We start from the raw sequence: 18,405 nt of genomic DNA, 5'->3' as shown, positions 1-18,405 counted from the left end.
AGCCTCTAGTAGCAGAGCTGGGTAGCATTTGTAAAATGTCCAGAACCAAGAGCATTGGGGAAGGAAAGCACCCTAATCTTCATCAGCTATAGATAAAGAGGGGCAGGATGACACCAAAGGGGGGCCATGTGGGGGTAGACTAAGAAGTAAGGAGAAGTAATTATTGCTTCTGGATTCATTGGGGTAACAATCTGAAAAGTTTATAGGGACCCAGGCCCTGTGGTCAGCTGCCATGGGATTTGGGTTAAGGTTTTAACATAAGGTTTTTACATGGAGATGTAAATCAGCCTCTTTTGTTGCCAGCCTGTGGCTTGTTACTGATTCACCTCTCCCCCTTCTCTCCTCCTTTTGTCCTTGAGCCCTTTCCAATTAAGTTTAGAACATCTCAGAATTTTTATCAGTGGACATATACTAAAACATCACAATAACCCATTTATATGTACAATTTCTGTGCTTTAAAAAAAAAGAAAAACGATTCTGAAAATAGGTAAAAAGGTCTATTGGACTCACAATTCTGGTGGCTGGAGGGTCCAAATGGCATGACACCGGCGTCCTGGCAAGAGCCTCTGGCTGCATCTCAGCATGGTTGAGAAGCAGACAGGGAGCAAGCCAAGCACAGAAGGGATGAAGGGAGCAGCAGTCGCCTCTCTTTTTAACAATCTGGTCTGGGCAGACTTAACTCCTTCCAGCGAGGCCCCACCCACCCCACGAGAGCACTGATTGCTTCTTCAGGGTGGAGCCTGTGGCCTAATCACCTTCCATGGGCCTCACCTCTTGAAGGTTTACACCCACCCACTTCCACACCTGGGGCCACACTTCTAGTCGTTTCCCAGCTTCCCTTCTGGGACAGGCCATATCCAAGTCACAGCAAGGCCCCTTCTCTCCCTCTCCTCCTTGCAGAAAGCAGAGTGTGTCCCCGGAGACACTGGTGGCTGACTAAAGTGAGAAGCCAACGCTGAGGTGTTGAGAGTCACACTTGGACTGGTCCTGATAGCGCCTTCCAGGGTGCCAGGGACTTTTCCGAGCACTCTGGATAGATTGACATGGTTAGTGCCCACAGTGCTGCTGGGAAGTAGCTGCTATTATCCCCAGTACAGATAGGGGAGCTAAGGCACAGAGCGCTCCTGGGGCTCAAGGACTATCTTTACTCTTCCAATGGTGCCAGCTGTGCTAGGGAGAGCCTATTTGAGCTGTCTCCTCTGGCCTTTTCACCTGCTGATGGAGGTGGCAGGGCAGGTTTGGTCTCTTAGATGCCCTCCCTCTGGGTTCTCATCATGTGCACCCCTCCACCTCCTGATCGACCAACATGGCCCACACCCCTGTCCTTGGGGTAGGTTTTTATGAGGGTTCTTGGCTCTGGAGGAGGAGTCTTTGCTTTGGGCTTTCCCTCTCCCCACTTCTTTGCATCCTTTAAGGACAGAGGTGGGTGGAGGACGCCTGCATTAGTTCTCACCCTTGGGAAGGTCATAGGCCTCCTCTTAACTGACTTTTTCTGCTGACCTGCTTCATAGGGGTTCCACAAAACAAGCAGTGGGCAGCCCTCAGGAGCTGGGGGTCCCTCAAACTCTAGTGATATACTGGTCCCTTAGGCCACACCCAGGCCACATCCCGGAGTCTCACAGACAGTGAGCTCCTGCAGCAGCCATCGTCCTTGCCCCTCAGAGGAAATGAGAGGCCACCCTTAAGCCTTCAGCCAAGCATCCACTGAGCCCTCTGCTCTCGGTCACTGTCTCCATCAAGGATGCCCAAGTCCTCCACTGGGCCAGTTCCTCAGTCACGTCAGAGGAGATGGTTGGCAGTGCTCAATTTAGGGTAGAGGAGGGAGGCTGACAGAGGCCTCTGCACTTTGGGGTATAAGAGAAATATCTCTCCTTCCTTACCCCACAGGGAGGAGGGGGGAGTAAACAGCTCCTTTCCTGAATTCTGAACTTCCTCAAGCGACAATGCCCTTTGACAGCCCTCTTATATCATCAGGATGAGGGTGGGAAAGGCAGGCGCTGGGAGAGCCTATTTGAGCTGTCTCCTCTCAGCAAGCCCTGTCTGTCTCTCCTGGAGACCACTGGGTAGGTGGCATCTGCCCCCAGGGTTGAGGCTTCCACCAGACAGATGATGCCTCCAGCTCTTGCCTCTCAGTCTCCATCTTAGCTGAAATTGCAGAACTAGAGGGAAAATCTGCTCAACCCTCCTGATGCACACAGAAGCACTTGGTTTTGTCTTTCTTCTAAAATTTTTGCTTAAACCATGATCTTTAGAGTTACTTAAACTCACTGAGCTTGCTTTTCATTTGCAAACTTGTGACTGTCTCATGGGGACTCTGTGAGAGTAAGAGACTCCACAGGGAGTTCTCAGAATGTCCCTGACTTACAGGAGAGCTGAGCAGTACTGGCCACTTCTGTACTGACACAGACATGCCACCTCTCCATACTGTCCCTCTCGGGACCCATCAGGTCCAAGTCCATGAAAGCTTCCCAGAATTTACAGACCCCCGCAGAGTACATAAGTTTGAACCGCAATTCAAGAGCAGATGCTCCAGTAGCCCCGGGTCACCTGAAGACCCAGCCTGACAGCACTATAAACTAAGATGTGATTGAATTTCATCCCACAAAAGCAGATCTATGCTCCCAGTAAAAACTTTTGAAATGTCTGTATATACCTTTTTAAAAATATTTTTAGTTGTAGATAGTCACCATATCTTTATTTTATTTATTTATTTTTATGTGATGCTGAGGATCGAACCCAGTACCTCATGAGTTCAAGGCAAGCACTCTACCACTGAGCCAAAACCCCAGCCCATATATGTACTCTTAAAAAATATATTTTTAGTTGCAGATGGATACAATACCTTTATTTTACTTATATATTTTTATATGGTGCTGAGGATCGAACTCCGTTCCTCATACGTGCTAGGCAAGCGTTCTACCACTGAGCCACAACCCCAGCCCCTCTATGCATACTTTTTTCTCTGTGCATACTTTTTAAAAGTTGAAAATATAACTCTCATACAAACATAGAATGAACACATATCAAAGATTTATTAACTCATGAATGACAAAACATGTAAGATGGTAAAGCTGGCCCAGAGAACATTTTGAGAACTAAGTATTTATTGGCATTTTAAAAGGAAGGTTAGAATAAAGTTGCTAGGTTAGAAACAAAACTGGTTAAAGTCCTTTAAGGCAATAATATTATAAAAATTAGGGTTATCTCCCCCTCCAAAAAAAAATTATTTGCATCTCTAGTTAGGGTAGTGGGAAGAGTTGGTGTTAAGTGCCATGCAGAAAAATAAAATATGGAAAAGACAATCAAAAACAGAGACACAGATAGATATTTGTACACCCATGTTCACACCAGCATAACTCACAACAACCAGAAGGTGGAAATGATCTAAGTGTCCTTCAGTGGATGAATGGATAAACATTAAATCAATTATTATTCAGCCTCAGGTAATTCTGATACAAAGCTACCACGTGGATGAACCTTACCCTAAGGACATTATGTCGAGTGAAATAAGCCAGGCCCCAAAAGACTAATAATCTGATTGCCCTTATGTACGATGCCAAGAGTAGTAATCAAATTCATAGAGACAGACAACAGAATGGTGGTTGCCAGGGGCTGGGAGAAGGAAAGAATAGGGAGTTGTTATTTAATGTGTACAGAAGTTCCCTTTTGCAAGATTAAGAGAGTTTCAAAGATTGGTTGCACAACAGTAGGAATGTATTTTACACTGTTCCCTTAAAAACAGCTAAGGTGGGGCTGGGGGTGCAGCTCAATGGCCTAAGAGCGCTTGACAAGTGTGTGTGTGAGGCCCTGGGTTCAATCCCCAGCACAGCAAAAAAGAAGGAGGAGAAAAAGAAGAAACGCTAAGGTATTAAATTTTATGTCACAATATTGTTTACTACAATTTTTAAAAAATTTAAATCATTAAATAAGTTTGGTGCTAGTGGTTTTATGTAGGTTGGTTTCAAAAGGCCTTATGAAGATGTGAGAGAGGGGCCTGTGGATGTCTAAGAAATGAGAGACAGAGGGTGGTGTTGGCAGATGCAGGTCTCTCTCTCTCTCTCTCTCTCTCTCTCTCTCTCTCACACACACACACACACACACACACACACACTGCTAATTGCTTCCACTGGTGTCCACACAAGCATCTCCTCTGTGCTCTCCAGGCTGAATCACCCCTTCAGAAACCAAAGGCTAGATGTGGCGCCCTCTGGTGGAATAATGTGAGAATGGCCACACCCAAATAACCCCGATTCCCCGGGCGCGATCGTGTGAACGTGGAATCTTAGCCACCGGTTCAGGTCCCGTGTTTTCCACATAAGGAAACGAGAGTCCCAGACAGTGGTAGGACTCGCCTGAGGTCACATAGTGAGTGGGCAGCTAGAACGTCACTCGTTGGCTGCCGGGTTAATTCCCTTTAGTGCGATCCCCGCCGCTGACAGACATTCCATCTTCCTATTGGCCAGGCTCGGGGCCCCGGAGACAGGCAGAGCTCGCAGCTGCCGCCCAGTCCTCCCGCCGGCCCCAGAGCCTTGGTGAAAGTGGGCAGCGAACAGCACAGACGATTGCTGCACCCACCCCTCCCTGCAGGTAGAGGGTACCATTAGAGAGGGAGTAGGGAAGCACGAGGTGGGAAACACAGCCTATCTCTACCTGGACCCCTTCCCAGAAAGCCATATGCTGCTCCCATGGGCAATCTCAGTACAGTTCACCAGCTACTAACTATCCCAACTGCCTCTTTCCCCTCCACAAACCAGTTTCTCATGGGTGGGGATATGTCTTCCTCAGTTTTCCACTCACAGTGGATTATCATATGAAGAGTCGTAGACAGCGGGCTGAGTTATGGCTTTGCTACCTGTTCCCACTGTATGAGCTTGGCAAGTTTCTAGACTACTCTGAGCCACTATTTCTTCATCTATATGATGGGGCACAGCTTGCCTCTGTTGTTCTGAGCACTAGAGTCTGTCCCTGAAGCACTTAGCCTGTGCTTGTACGTCCTAAGTCATAAGGTACAGAAGATGTAAGGGAACTCTTCTCTGAGGAGGTGAGATCCCTACAGGGCTTTGAAGATGATGTAGGAGGAGTTTGCCAGGTCATGTCGTGAGGCCGAGGAGAACATTCCATGTGTCAAGGCCTGGAACAACATGGCGGGGGATCCCCACATACTTGGCTCTGTGGAAGCATAGGGTGTGGTATGTTCCAAGTCAACCTAGAAGCTAGAACATTGTTTTCTAGAATCATCTCCCTGTATGATTCCAAATTAGGGTTGGCCACAGGAGAAGTTTGAGATCTATAAGGTGGAAATGAAGCCTCCGCCAGTGTGTGCCACAGGTCCATGGGATGCCAGGTGTTGCACAAACTGTCACTAGTCTGCCAGTCAGCACTGCCCACCAGAGCTCTCCAGACCCTCCTAGAAAGGCTCTGAATTCTGGGCCAGGTGCAGCCCATTCCTCCTGCAGGTCCCCATGCCACTGAGGTGGACGTGGGGTGACAGACTACACACCACGCTGTCCTCATGGCTTCTACTTTCTGCTTGCTCTCCTCAGCTTGTCTTTACAGCAGCCAGCCCTAATGGACCCAGGGACCCAGCCTTGCCCAGGCTTCTTCCCCAGCTCCCTACAGCTGGTTCTTATCACATCCCACTGGAGGCGGTCAAACTCAAATAGACGGAGAAGGGGGTGCAGATGAGGAGGGGATGGCTCAGTCTGGGCCTAATCACAAAGCACTTTGGGAAGGCTGCTTCCACTTGGTCCCCACTCTCAAATTTGGTAAGATGAAGTCATTCCTTATTTTAGGAGGTCTACAAAGGTAAGAACTTCCCCACAAGATATTTGCTGTCAAGAACAGTGATGCCAGAAAAATGAGTCCCTCAAGCTTGAGGTGGGGAGGGGATAACCATGTGCTCACCCATCTGTTCCTGGGCACACCTGGGTCCCCACAGCAACAGCTACGTCACCCTCATTCTGCTGAAGAAATTAAGGCTCGGAGCCTCAGGAGGAGATTCGGCCCAAGGACACGGCTGCTCGTAGAGGGGCCCAGACTCGTTCCACATCCTACAGGTGAGGGATCGAACTTCCATCCTGTGAGCACAGCCCACAAGCCACTTCACAACAGAAAACCAGGAGAAAATAAACTTAGCTCCTACAGCAGGGCCCAGAGAGACTTTCTCTCCAATATCCCCAAACCCAGCCCTTGCCTGGTGTTCAGGACCCACCCTGCATTTCTCAGTGTGGAGGAAGAACTTTGGGTTGTGACAACCCTCTATGCCAGCCTCAGTGACTCCAGGGCCACAGGTCTTGAGAAAACAAACTTCTTGCCCCTTGATTGTGCCCTGGAGGCCTCACACTGGGGTCAGGAGTGTGCCTTGCAGTGGGCTGTCTCCCTTCATTGGTGTGTTGGAGCCAGCACTTCCTCATCTGAGAGAATCATTCTTAAAAATGAAGTGAAACATACTAAAAACAAAGCTAATACATCAGCCAAACTCATCACTTCCTAATTATTTTACTTCTAATCCCTGCTCTTTAGGTCCTGGCATCTTGTGTGCCAGAATGACAGAATGGTGGCCTGTGCATTTAACTCTCAGCTCAGTGACATCACACTGGCAGCGTGAAATGGGTCATGGGAGTATTTACACCACAGACACCAATACAAACTACAAACCAGGCTCCATATATGGTTTTGTTGATCATCTGGGCTCAGGAATGTGGCAGAGACAATGTTAATAGTATGGATTAAACCTAGGAGTTTCCTTTCTATAGACATCACATTGTGAACAGCACAAAATTAGAGGGAGGGGGTTGGGGGACAGAAGGACTAGGAGACACCAAAGCAGATGCCTGGGAATAGGGAGCAAGAACCAGATGGCCTGGCCATGAGGAGCGCAATGAATCCAATTTGGCAGAAAAGTGACCTAGAGTCAGATGATGGTGTCTGTGCAGTCCAGGCTGGACCAGATCCTGCCTTTCGATTTTATTATTTTTCACCAAAGAAGAGCTCTGGGTGGTTGCAAGATCATTCTGTGCTGTGAATTGCCGGGTTATCTTCTCAGCCCTCAGGCACCTACTTCAAATTCTGACTTGGTGCACCCGTGCATGGGCTGAGGATGCAGGGACCCTGGTCATTGTTCCGTGGGCATCAGTCACAGTTACTTTAGAATAGCTTGGGTGGCAACATCCTAGTCTGTGCACCTGTAGGAACACTGGGGGTTGCTCAGTGTGGAGGTAGACCAGGCACCTCCCAGCCCCTGGCTCTCCTGGCTTCCTCCAGTCCAGACCCATTACTGACCCATTATGTGTTCTTTTACAGCCACCTGGTGGGCCAGAGGGGAGTGCAGCAATAGTTCAATAAACCCCACTATGCTGGTGCTAGAGGGAAATGAGTTCTAGAAACAACAGGATCTAGATTCATTCCTCTGGGATTGCTCAAGAAATTGGTGTATTTATCTATCCTGGAGAAGGATGGAATTGGAATGAAATCTACCCTTTCTATTGCTTTGCTCCTCAAATTACTTCCATACTAAAATTACCCAGGCAGAGATGGAACACCAGCCTGGAGCCCAGGGACATAAAGGGGTGTCTATGAACTTATCTCACATTCTAGAATGCCCCCTTTGGCACGGTGACTCCCACTGGATTCTGGAGATCCCAGCCTATTGGTATGAGGGTGGTGTTTCTCCTGGTCCCAGACACCCAGGACTCCATTCTGCACCAGAAACAAGAAGCACCCACCTGGGGAGCTGTGAACAGGCTGCAGGGGTGTTGACATCAGCATGGAGCTGCCTTAAGTAGATGTGGGCTAAGGATGCCCAGAAGCCTCCAGAAGCGAAAATGGTCTCTGTACCCTTAGACCTGTGCTTCCCTCAGTCAGAACCCAAACCACAACTGATACCAGAATGCACTGGCTGCGATCACAGCATCAAGGTCACAAGCTGCTGCAAGAAGAGCACATGGCAATGTGCACAGTAGCCCCATGTACCACTTGCTGCATGGAACAGCTGGGTACAGGGCTGGCACCAGCATACCAAGGACTGCACCTCCATGGGCAAGATCTGACAGCCCCAGCACGCCCTCCCATCCATCAGCCCCAGGGACCCCCAGCCTCCTCCCTGCCCCAGGCACTGACTGCCACTTCCCAATCTCTAAGCCACAGATAGAGTCTTGTTCCTGAAGACAAAGAAACCCACCAATAATGAAACAAATAAATAATGTAGAAAGGGAATTCTTTAAAATGGAATCTTTGTATTCAAAGAGCTCATGATTAAAAGAAATCTAGCCATTTAATACCTTTCAATAAGTGGTGGAAATCTGAAGGTCTTTTGGTGATAAATGGAGTGTTTGGGTTCTTTACTTCCTTCAGTGAAGGTCTTTTGGCCAGTCAACAGGCAGTGTTAGTTCTGGTTTAGAAGCTGGGGAGGAGGCAGTGCACAAGATGGAATCCCTGCCCTTCTGCAATTTACATTCAAGTGGAGGAAATAAAGTAATCAAGTAAAATACATAGCTCTATTAACTCATGATTTGTGCTAAGGAGAAGCACAAGTAGTTGAAGAACAGAAGTTCTAGGGTGTTCCATTTTAGAGAGGGTAACCAAGAAAGGCCTCAAGAAGAAGCACTTGAGTATAGATTTGAGGGAGGTGAGAAGGCAAGACAGATGTGGAAAAGCCTTCTGAGATGGAGGTGCCAATGCAAGGGCCCGAGGCAGGAACAGATTGACCTCCAGGAATAGTGGGGAGGCCGGGAGGCAGAGGGAAGGAGACCAGAAAGTGAGAGAGAACCCAAGGGCAGGGTGGAAAATTCCACGAGAAGCTTTGAAGTAACTCTGACCATACTGGTTTGCCTCTGCCCGGAGATGGGACCATGGCAGGGCTCTGAGCAAGGAGGAACAGGATATGGATTTTGTTTTAACAGGATTTCTCTGGCTGCTGCATTGAGTAGGTACCAAAGGGTCACACTTAGGTTCCCTTTGACCTTTGCTTCTCTTTTTCCCACGTTCAGTCAGAGAACACATTCTTCTCATTCTGCTTCCAAACTACTTATCTCCTGCTCTAAAGCAGGCCCTTAAGGGAACCTTCCTGATCCTATTCAGGAAATCCTTATTTTAAATTTCACATGAATATGCATCACAAAATCAATGCATATTCATGTGAAATTTTTCCAAAACTCTAGAAAAGTTGAAAAAAAAAGGGGAGGGGGGAAGTAATCACATCTCACCTCAGTTCCTGCAGAGAATCACTGTGATCCTTGGGCCTGTTTCCTTTCAGATTGTGTGGATTATTTCTCTATCCTGCCTCTTTTATGTAACATTATATCATAAACTCTGTCCTCATCATTAAGAATTCTTTGAAAAAAATGTAATGTCTTATGCTATCTGACACACCATCAAAATTGTTTTTCTTTTTTTCTCATGCAGTGCTGGGGATGGAGCCCAGGGCCTCAAGTACACCAAGCAAGCACTCCACCGCTGAGCTCTGTTCTCAGCCCTAAACATTTTTAATGCAAAATGCTTCATTCCTCTTGCTAGATATTAGGTCTATTTCAGTTTTTTTTTTTCCTTGCTATTTTAACTTATGCTGCAGTTGAGATCTTGGTTCTTAAGTCCTAAACCTTTTTAATGGTGTTAACAATAGCACTGCAAAAGGAGTCCTTATTTCCACTCAGACCGACACTGGGCTCCCTCGGGCCTCTTCCTGTGCCTCCAGGAGGAAGCCCAATGGCACTAGCATGGCATTCCAGGGACTTGGCAAGCCTGCTTCTAACTTTCGTCCTGCCTTGGCTCCTGTCTCTCCTCGCCGCTCCTGGACACAGACTGTCCTCCATACACGGCTTTTCCCCTCTCCGTGACTACATCCGGTGCCTGTAACGCCTGCCACCCCATCCTGTCCTGTGGGTCCTCTCTCAGAGCTGGCTGCTTTGTGTGGCCCCTCGTAATTTTGACAGCATTTCCTTTAAGCTGCAGTGCATCTTCTGCCTCTCTTCCCTGCGGCTCTGTGAGGGCCATGTGGGTGGGCACCATGTCTGTGTTGCTCACTTCCTCACCCATTATGCCACAGTACCTGGCACCTATGTGTAACACCGGCCTTTGGGGCCTTTGGTCATTAAAAGGCCAGAAACTTGAAACTTGTAACACTGGCCAGAAACTTGAAAAAGTCACAGAAACCTCCTTATCATGTGTCAGCAGCACCACCTCCTGGACACAGAAATTGTGGCAGGTACGGGAGTCTGACCGAGTCTCAGGACCTCTGCTGTGTCCCCTTTAGAACCAGCCTCTACAGCATCCTCCCAACTGGTCTTCCTCATCTCCCTGATCCCTGTTCAGCAGCTGGAAAGAACTCAAGAGCAGGCCGAAATCAGATCACCACTCCTCCTGCTCAAAACCTTCCAGATGACGAACACCCAAGGACCTTACAGTGCCTCCGTCTAATCCGGCCCGGCTACCTCTCTGATCTCATTTCCTACCCATCATTCCCTTGCTCACTTTATTCCAACCATGACATCTCTGAACACATACCAAGAACACCCCTGCTCGGGGCCTTTGCCCTGGCTGCACCCCTGGTCTCCATGTGGCTCACCCTGGCATATCGGCCGGGATGCCACCTCATCAGAGGACTTCTCTGAGCACCGTCTTCTATACAGTGTAGCAGAAGAACCTAATGTGGACAGTCACCTGAAGGAGCAATGCCCGTCTCCTCCTACCCTTCAGCACACTTTAGTTTTCTTCACAATCCATATAGCCATTGCTCTTATTTTAATTCTCTTTGCATTCATTGCCTGGCCCCTCCCACTCAAATGCAAGCTGTGGGCAGGCAGGGAATGTGTTTGCTTTGCTCAATGCACACGGAGACTCCTGAAGAGTCTACTTGTATACCCAGTGTCACTGTGTACACTTAAGACACGGAAGGGGAGAAAAAAATTCTTTCTTCATTTATTGCTAGGTTCATGGCTGACACACCTACAACAAAAGACAGATTAACAAGACAAAGGCATACCAATTTATTTAAATTCTTCATTACACAGAAGCCTGGAGAAATGAAGATCCAAAGAAGTAGGGACACCTGTGTATCTTCTGGATAGGTCTGATGAAGAGTGGACAAAATGGGTATGTCTGATCAACCAGTAATAAACTGGGGGACTTTCCAATCTGACTTTGTTCAACAGATTCTTCTCTGCGTCTCTGTCTTCAGAGATATGAACTTCCCTATTCTCTATGTATATGGAGGGTGCCTCTCCCCTATCTCTTTCTTGGTTCTCTCTCTGGGGCTCCAGACTGCCATGTTGTGACAGCCCCATGGAAAGAACCACATGGTGCCTCAAGTGGGCAGCTGGGGAGGAACCAAGGCCCATCCACAAGCATACAAGTGAGTTTGGAAGCAGATGGCCCGGCCCCAGCTGACCACTTGAAAACAATCTCATGGGAAACCCTGAGCCAGAACCAGCCAGCTAAGCAGCTCCTAGATTCCTGACCCTCAGAGCCTGTGGCACAACAAATGTTTGAGGATAATGGGTTGCACAGTAATAGAGGACTACTGCAGTCAGTGTTGCATTCCCCATAGGAAGTCATCCTGCACTGCTAGGGCTCATCTTTCCAGGTAGCTTTCTGTAGCACATGTTCTTCAACTTGATGACTGCAGGGGAGAATGAGAGGAGCACTGAAGCCAGTCCTTTCTGGGCATCAACAGTGTAGTAGGCACAATGCAAAGAACATGGGCTTCAGGTTTGCACTGTTCTAGATGTTAGTGCATGGTCTTGTCCATTTTCTATTGCTATACTTAAATACCATAGTTGGGATAATTTATAAAGAATAGAGGTTTACTTGGGTCATGGTTCTGGCAATCTAAGTTCAAAGAGGCGTATCTGGTGAGGGCTTTTATGCTGATGGGACTCCCTTCAGTATCTCAAGGCAGCCCAGGGCATCACCTGGTAAAGTGGAGCAAACATGCTAGTTCAGGTCTCACTCCCTCGTTTTATAAAGCCACCACTATAATCATGGGGGCCCCATCCTCATGACCTCATTTCAAAGACCATAGTTTCCAATCTCTTAATACCATGTAATGGGGATTAAATTTCAAGACGGGTTTTGGTGGGGACATTCAAAACACAGCATTCACATACCAACTGTATATCTGGAGCACATTATTTAACATTTAGAAACTTCAGTCATTTAAAAATGGTAATAGTGCAATAGTCAGGCACGTAGTTTAAAGAGTATTGAGATAAGGTTTGCCAAGTTCCTGGCACAAGATTATATGCACCATTGTAGTTCATCTCCAGTTCCCTCTTCTTGCTACTCATGGTGTCAGGTCTGACCTTACTGCTGTCTGTCTCAACAATACTGACCTCCTACCTAAAACTCTGTGTAAATTCCCAAGCCTTACTCATGTACAGCAGTGAATGAAGGCTGGCCCATGGAAATAAGGAGCCATGACACTTAAATTTCACTGGGTTCCCAGTAGAAGGAAGAGATCCCCTCTCCAAGGCCCTGCATGTAATTTTGTATTGCTAATTTTGTATTCTTTTTCTCCAAGGGTAGTCCTAATCTCCATGAAAATATATCAGATTCTATGGAATGCAGTTCAAGCAGTGATAAGAAAATCCATTGCACTTAACACTTTTATCATTAAAATAAAATGAAATAAACTTACAGCTCATAATACTACAAAGAGAAAAAGAGAGCTGGGAATGTAGCATAATGGTAGAGTATTGGTATTTTAGCTAAAGATCCTGCATTCAAAACCCAGCATCAGAAAAAGAAAAGAAAGAATTTCTTAAAAGAACAACAAGCCAAAAAAGAAAAACACATGCATGTGTGCACAAACACACACACACACACAAACAGAAAATAATTAAGAGAAGCAAACATTAACGAGAAAGAGAACAGAGAAACAGTACATGTAATTAATAAATCAGAATCTGGTTTAAAATACATATATACATACATATATATATATGTACATACTAAGCAAACTATTAGTCAACATGATCAAGAATAAGAGAAACCACAACTATACATAATAAAAATTACAAGGGGGAAATAACAACTATAACAAAACTACTTAAATTTGAGAAACTATAAACTCTATGAAAATAAATTTGAAAAACTAGGTAAAATGGATAATTTCCCACCAAAATTGACTTCTCAAAAGTTCAAACAGAACAAATTCCATTAAAAATATGGTAATTTATTAAGAACTATTCACCCACAAAAGCATCAAAACAAGAAATTCTACCACACCCCCAAAGACCAGATAACCCAATGCTCTATAAAATATTTCAGAGCACAGAAAAGGAATTCATTTTGTGAATTGACACCTAAATTAGATACAGAATAAAGAAATATAGAAATGAGCATCATTATTATTGTGAAATTTCTAAATAAAATATTAGCAAATATTCAGTATCATGTTAAGGAAATAATTCACCATGAGTTAATAAAATATACTCAATAATCCAAGGTTAGTTTTCTACCAGTAACCCATGAAAATCACGTTCCATGATAATAAACCTAAGAAGGGAAAAATCATGATTATTTCTATAGACATTCAGGAAGCCTTTGACAAAATTCAATAACCCTTCATAGAAGGGAGGGAAAAAAAACTCAAAAACTGAGGATACTATCTTGACATGATAAAGTATGTATACCTCTGTTCTCAAGATAACATATTATTTAATGGAGAAGCATCCAAGGCATTTCCTCTAAGATTAGGAACAAGGCAAGGATGTCCACTATCTCCACTGCTCTTCCACATTGCATTAGAGGTGTCAGCCAATGCAATAAAACAAGAGAAAGCAAGTACAGTCATAAGAACTGATAAAGAACTGTAAAGATGACTATGAAGATTAATTGAGCTAAGTTATTAAGACAGCCCTAGAAGGGTTCACAATAAATGTTAGTCATTATGACTCTTTGTAAGTGATACCTTGTGTTCATGTTTTGGCCCCTTAGGGGTTCTTCTGATATGTTTCTATGCCTCATTCTATGCACCTGTTTCATGCCTTAGACTCCAGGGAGGAATAAGTAGTCTATTATGACAGAAGCCATTCTGACACTTATAGATTGTACAATATTAAGTAAATCAGTTTTCCTTGCTGGATGTTGGACTCATCTGCAAAATGTGGAGACAGTCCTCCATGCCTAATGCCTCTGATACTGTGTTGATGATTATAACTGAAGAACTGCTTGCCTCCTCCAAACAGATACAGGAGTAGTGGGAGAGACAACTCACTAATAGTAGAATAATTCGAATGACTCTCCTTGTTTGGAATTCTTTGCTGCCTAGTGTGTCTCTCTGCTTTCACTTAAATATTCCTTTTGTATCAAAATATGCACACAGTATCTAAAAGACACTGGAAAAGCCTCCACAGACCTGGGACCTACAGGCACCTGGTGAGAGAGGATTAATGATTCATCCTGAATTTTGGCTCTTGCTGCTTTGTTAGGGCAAAACACAAGGTATCCTGCCAGCTTTTGGAATTTAAAAAAAAAAAAAAAAAGCATCCTGCTAAGGCAGGGATGAGCCTGAGGCAAGAGGTTCCCTTGTCCTTGACCTTCTTAGTCCAGTTTTGGCCCATCCTTGGTATCTAAATGAATTCTTCATTCTCCACCCTGATTTCCTATCACCCTGGCCTGCCTTCAGAGAGGATTCTATTAAGTTGTTCTATCAAGAATCATCTTACTCCTGATATTTCCTCATACCACTTTTCCTATCCCCTGACCCCATCCTTGTTCCTTGCTCTAAGTCTCCATTTGTCCTTGTTATATTTAGGGTTGAGTCTGACCTCTCTCCCCTTGCAGTAGTCCCTTCCTGAATAAAGTCTTCCTCACTTGTCTTTAACAAGTGTTATAGTTTTTCTTTAAGAATTCTCAAGATGGTGAACCGCCTGCTGCCACAAGCCCGGGTTTGTAAGGCACCAGACCTGTTTCATAATCAGAGTAAAAGGGTCCCCTCATAGCAGCCTTCTGACAATCAGTCCTAAGTCTCTGGTCTCCAAAGTCAATTTGTCTTGGTTGCTCCTCCCTGTAGAGGCCTGGAGCTGTTCAGCATAGCCAAGAGGGAGGTAACTTTGCATTTATGACTTGCTTGCTTTTTTTAATGTCTCCCTCTTCTTGCTCAGCTTTCTCTCTTCAACTCCTGGCCCACTGCCCAGGATTCCATAGCTCAATAAATACCTGTTGAATGAAAGAGGGAGATAAATGGAAGAAATGTGGTGACTTCTGGCCCCAGGCTGGGCTTGCCTTGCAGAGGCTTCAGCGAGGAACACCCAGTAAACAAAGATGGCCTTGTTGGGGCCCTTTCCCTCAACCCTTCATTGTTCTCTTCCGCATCCTGTGGAGGCCTAGGGGGAGGTGGAGATGAGCTCCTTTGTTCTGTTTCCAGAATTCTTCTCCAGCTGGGTGGGGAAGCCTGGCAGCAGCTCCCTCTTCCTCTGCCAGTTCTTTCTAACCCTGAGAGTCACAGAAGCCTTGGACTTTGGCACCATGGGGAGGAGCCTCAACTCACAGGCAGTCTCTGAGATGCGGTGCAGAGGGAAGGATGTCTGCCAATCCTCTTCATCAAGGTCCCCAGGCCCTACCACCTAGAGCAGGAAACTGGCAGACTCAGACTGGAGTGGGTACCAAGACCAGCACTTACCAGTGTGGGCCACGGACAAGATTAATTTCAGAAAATGAGGATAAGAGTTTTGAGAAGTTAACTTTATAGAGTAATTTTACGACTATTGAGCCTAATGATTTTTATAAAGGGATTGAATGAATTCTCAAGCTATGAAAAGACATGGAGGAAATTTAAAAGCATATTACTAAGTGAAGGAAGCCTCTGAAAAGACTACAGACTATGATCACTACAGGACATTCTGGAAAAGGTGAAATCATGGACACAGTGAAAAAATGAGCAGTTTGCAAGGGTTGGTGAAGGTAGAGGTGTGAATAGTCAGATGGTTTTTAGGACAGTGAAAATACTCTGTGTGACACTACATTGGGGGATACAAGTCATTATACTTTTGTCCCTAGAATATACAACACAAAACAAGGACTCCAATATACTATGGACTTTGGGTGATGATGATGAGTCCAGGTAGATTCATCAGTTGTGACAAATGTCTCTCTCTGGTGGGGGATGTTGGCAATGGGGCAGGCTGTGTGTAGTGGGGGAGGGGGGCATATGAAAAATCTCAACCTTCCACTCCATTTTCCTATGAGCCTAAAGTTACTCTAAAACTAATATCTATTTTAAAAGAGGTGAGTTGTATTTTATGTCTTTTTTTAATACTATTACCTCATTTACCTGTTAAGTCAGTTCACTACAATTTACAAAAGGCTTTGGTGCATGTGAGATTGAACGGAAGGAACTGTTCTTTCATCCCAAATAGTCCAAGCTCTTCTGCTGGTCCAGGAGCCGGAAGTGCTGGTCTCCTGCTCTCCTCTTAGAGCTGCACTTCAATTGCCTCATCTGCAAATTAGAGTGACCGAACCTAGCCAATGAGGCCTTCAGCCAATGTGATGCTTTGGTAAATGTGAGCAGTGCAGCCCAGGCAAGTGGAGGCCCTAGCCCAAGCAAGTGGAGGCAAGTGGAGGCCCACCACCAGGTGGGACAATCCAGGGAAAGCCAGCCTTGGGGCAACTCTGCCAGCCAGACAATCATCAGAAGTCTGCAGGAAAAAAGTATGGAAACTTGGAAAGGTCCTGTTCTCTGGCCTTAGACACATGGACACACAATAGGCTGGGGAAGACTGAGGTAGGTGATGACATTCTAAAGAAGCAACCCAAGTCCTGGTCTAACTTATGACCTCATCATGGGGGGAACCAGATTTTTACCCTTTCCTAGAACAGCGGCAAAAACTACATACATATCTTTACTTCACCAGTAAAAACTTATTTAGATATCTCTATGCTAATCAATCATCCCTCTGGTATAGTTCTGACACCACATTTGAGAAATGCTTCTTTGCCACTTCTGGACTGTAGATCCCTAAGGTAGTATACACCAAAACAGTCTTCCCTATCTACAGCCAGCTGACCTGTGAGCAAGTATATCACATCACTACTGCCTAAGTGTTCGAGACTATTTATTCACCAACATCCAGACAAACCATTAGGAAGATGAATCATGTGACTAAGTTCCTTCCCAAGGTAAACTTATTTTTTTTTTATTATTAGTTGTTCAAAACATTACAAAGCTCTTGACATATCATATTTCCCAAGGTAAACTTATAAAATATTGTATTGTGTTATATTATATACTGTAATCTTTTATATATACACACACACACTACTTTAATAGTCCTAAAAGTCAGGGAAGCAAGACAAAGACTTTGCCAATAGCTTCAGGTCCTGATTTACACAGAATGTTTCTCAGGCTGCAGAGTCAATTCTGTGAGGCTGAGACAGGCCACCACTTCCTCTTAGACTCCATCTAAGTGACACCCTCAGACTTTATGTCCTCCTTTCCTCCTCCAGGTGTTGCTGGACACTTTCCCATCCTCGAGATGACTGAAACCACCTCTGACTATCCCCCCAAGGCCAGAGCCAGGAGCTATTGACATGTGCAGCATCCACCTGTCCACTCTTAAGCCGTCCAGGCACACTGTGAGAGATGCAGTGGTGGTTGGAGTTGACCAGCAAGGGCTTCTGGAGAGATGGAGATGCAGCTAGAAAAACAAAACACCATCCCAGGGGAGCAAAAAAAGCAGAGGTCAAAAAAGCGAGAGAGGGGAGAAGGAAGATGGCGGCGAGGGGAGTGCATTGCCCCCGTGTGCTGCTTCACTGTGTGGGAGTATGACAAGTCAGGACGGCTAAAGGATATCTTGTTAGGAATTTCCAGCAATAGTGGGGTGCTCCGGAACCTGGAGGAAGGATTTCCATCGCACAAGGATCGGCTACGGGGACTCAAACGCGAGAGGTTTGTTGCACGGAGGGTAACACTGCTTATTCAGCAAATCGCCCCGCGGCTAGAGTCTGCAGTGTGCGCTGGGATAGAGACGCAGGGTTACAGCGCTGCAGTTTCTGCCAGCCGCGCAAGCACCGTACTCAGGGCTGAATTCTGGGTTCGAGACGGGGGAAGGAAGCGGTCCATCTTGGTTCTCCACACCGGTCGGACCACAGAGGAGGCCAGCAGCCACCATGTTGGTAAACTGACGTCACCTTCCCTGTTTTCGACTGACCGCAGCTCATTCAGCCATAGATCAGGTAATTTCAGGCTGCAATTCGCCTGCGGCTTGCAGACAGATTGCTAGGGTTCAGCGCCTGGGTGCTTCTTAGAACCTGAGCTTATCGGAGCGAACACCGAGCGCGGGGCGGCCGAGTTCCGGCTCCCGGAACCGTCCCGGAACCACCCTGGCCCAGGGCCGCGGAGCCTGCGGAGGCTGCCTCTTGGACCCTGCTCCTATCAGAGCATACAACAAGCACTAAGCAGCCAAATTC

The sequence above is a fragment of the Marmota marmota genome, unplaced genomic scaffold (assembly GCF_001458135.2).
Source record: "Marmota marmota marmota unplaced genomic scaffold, marMar, whole genome shotgun sequence".
NCBI lineage: Eukaryota > Metazoa > Chordata > Mammalia > Rodentia > Sciuridae > Marmota > Marmota marmota.
Note: the sequence above shows the minus strand (reverse complement) of the source record.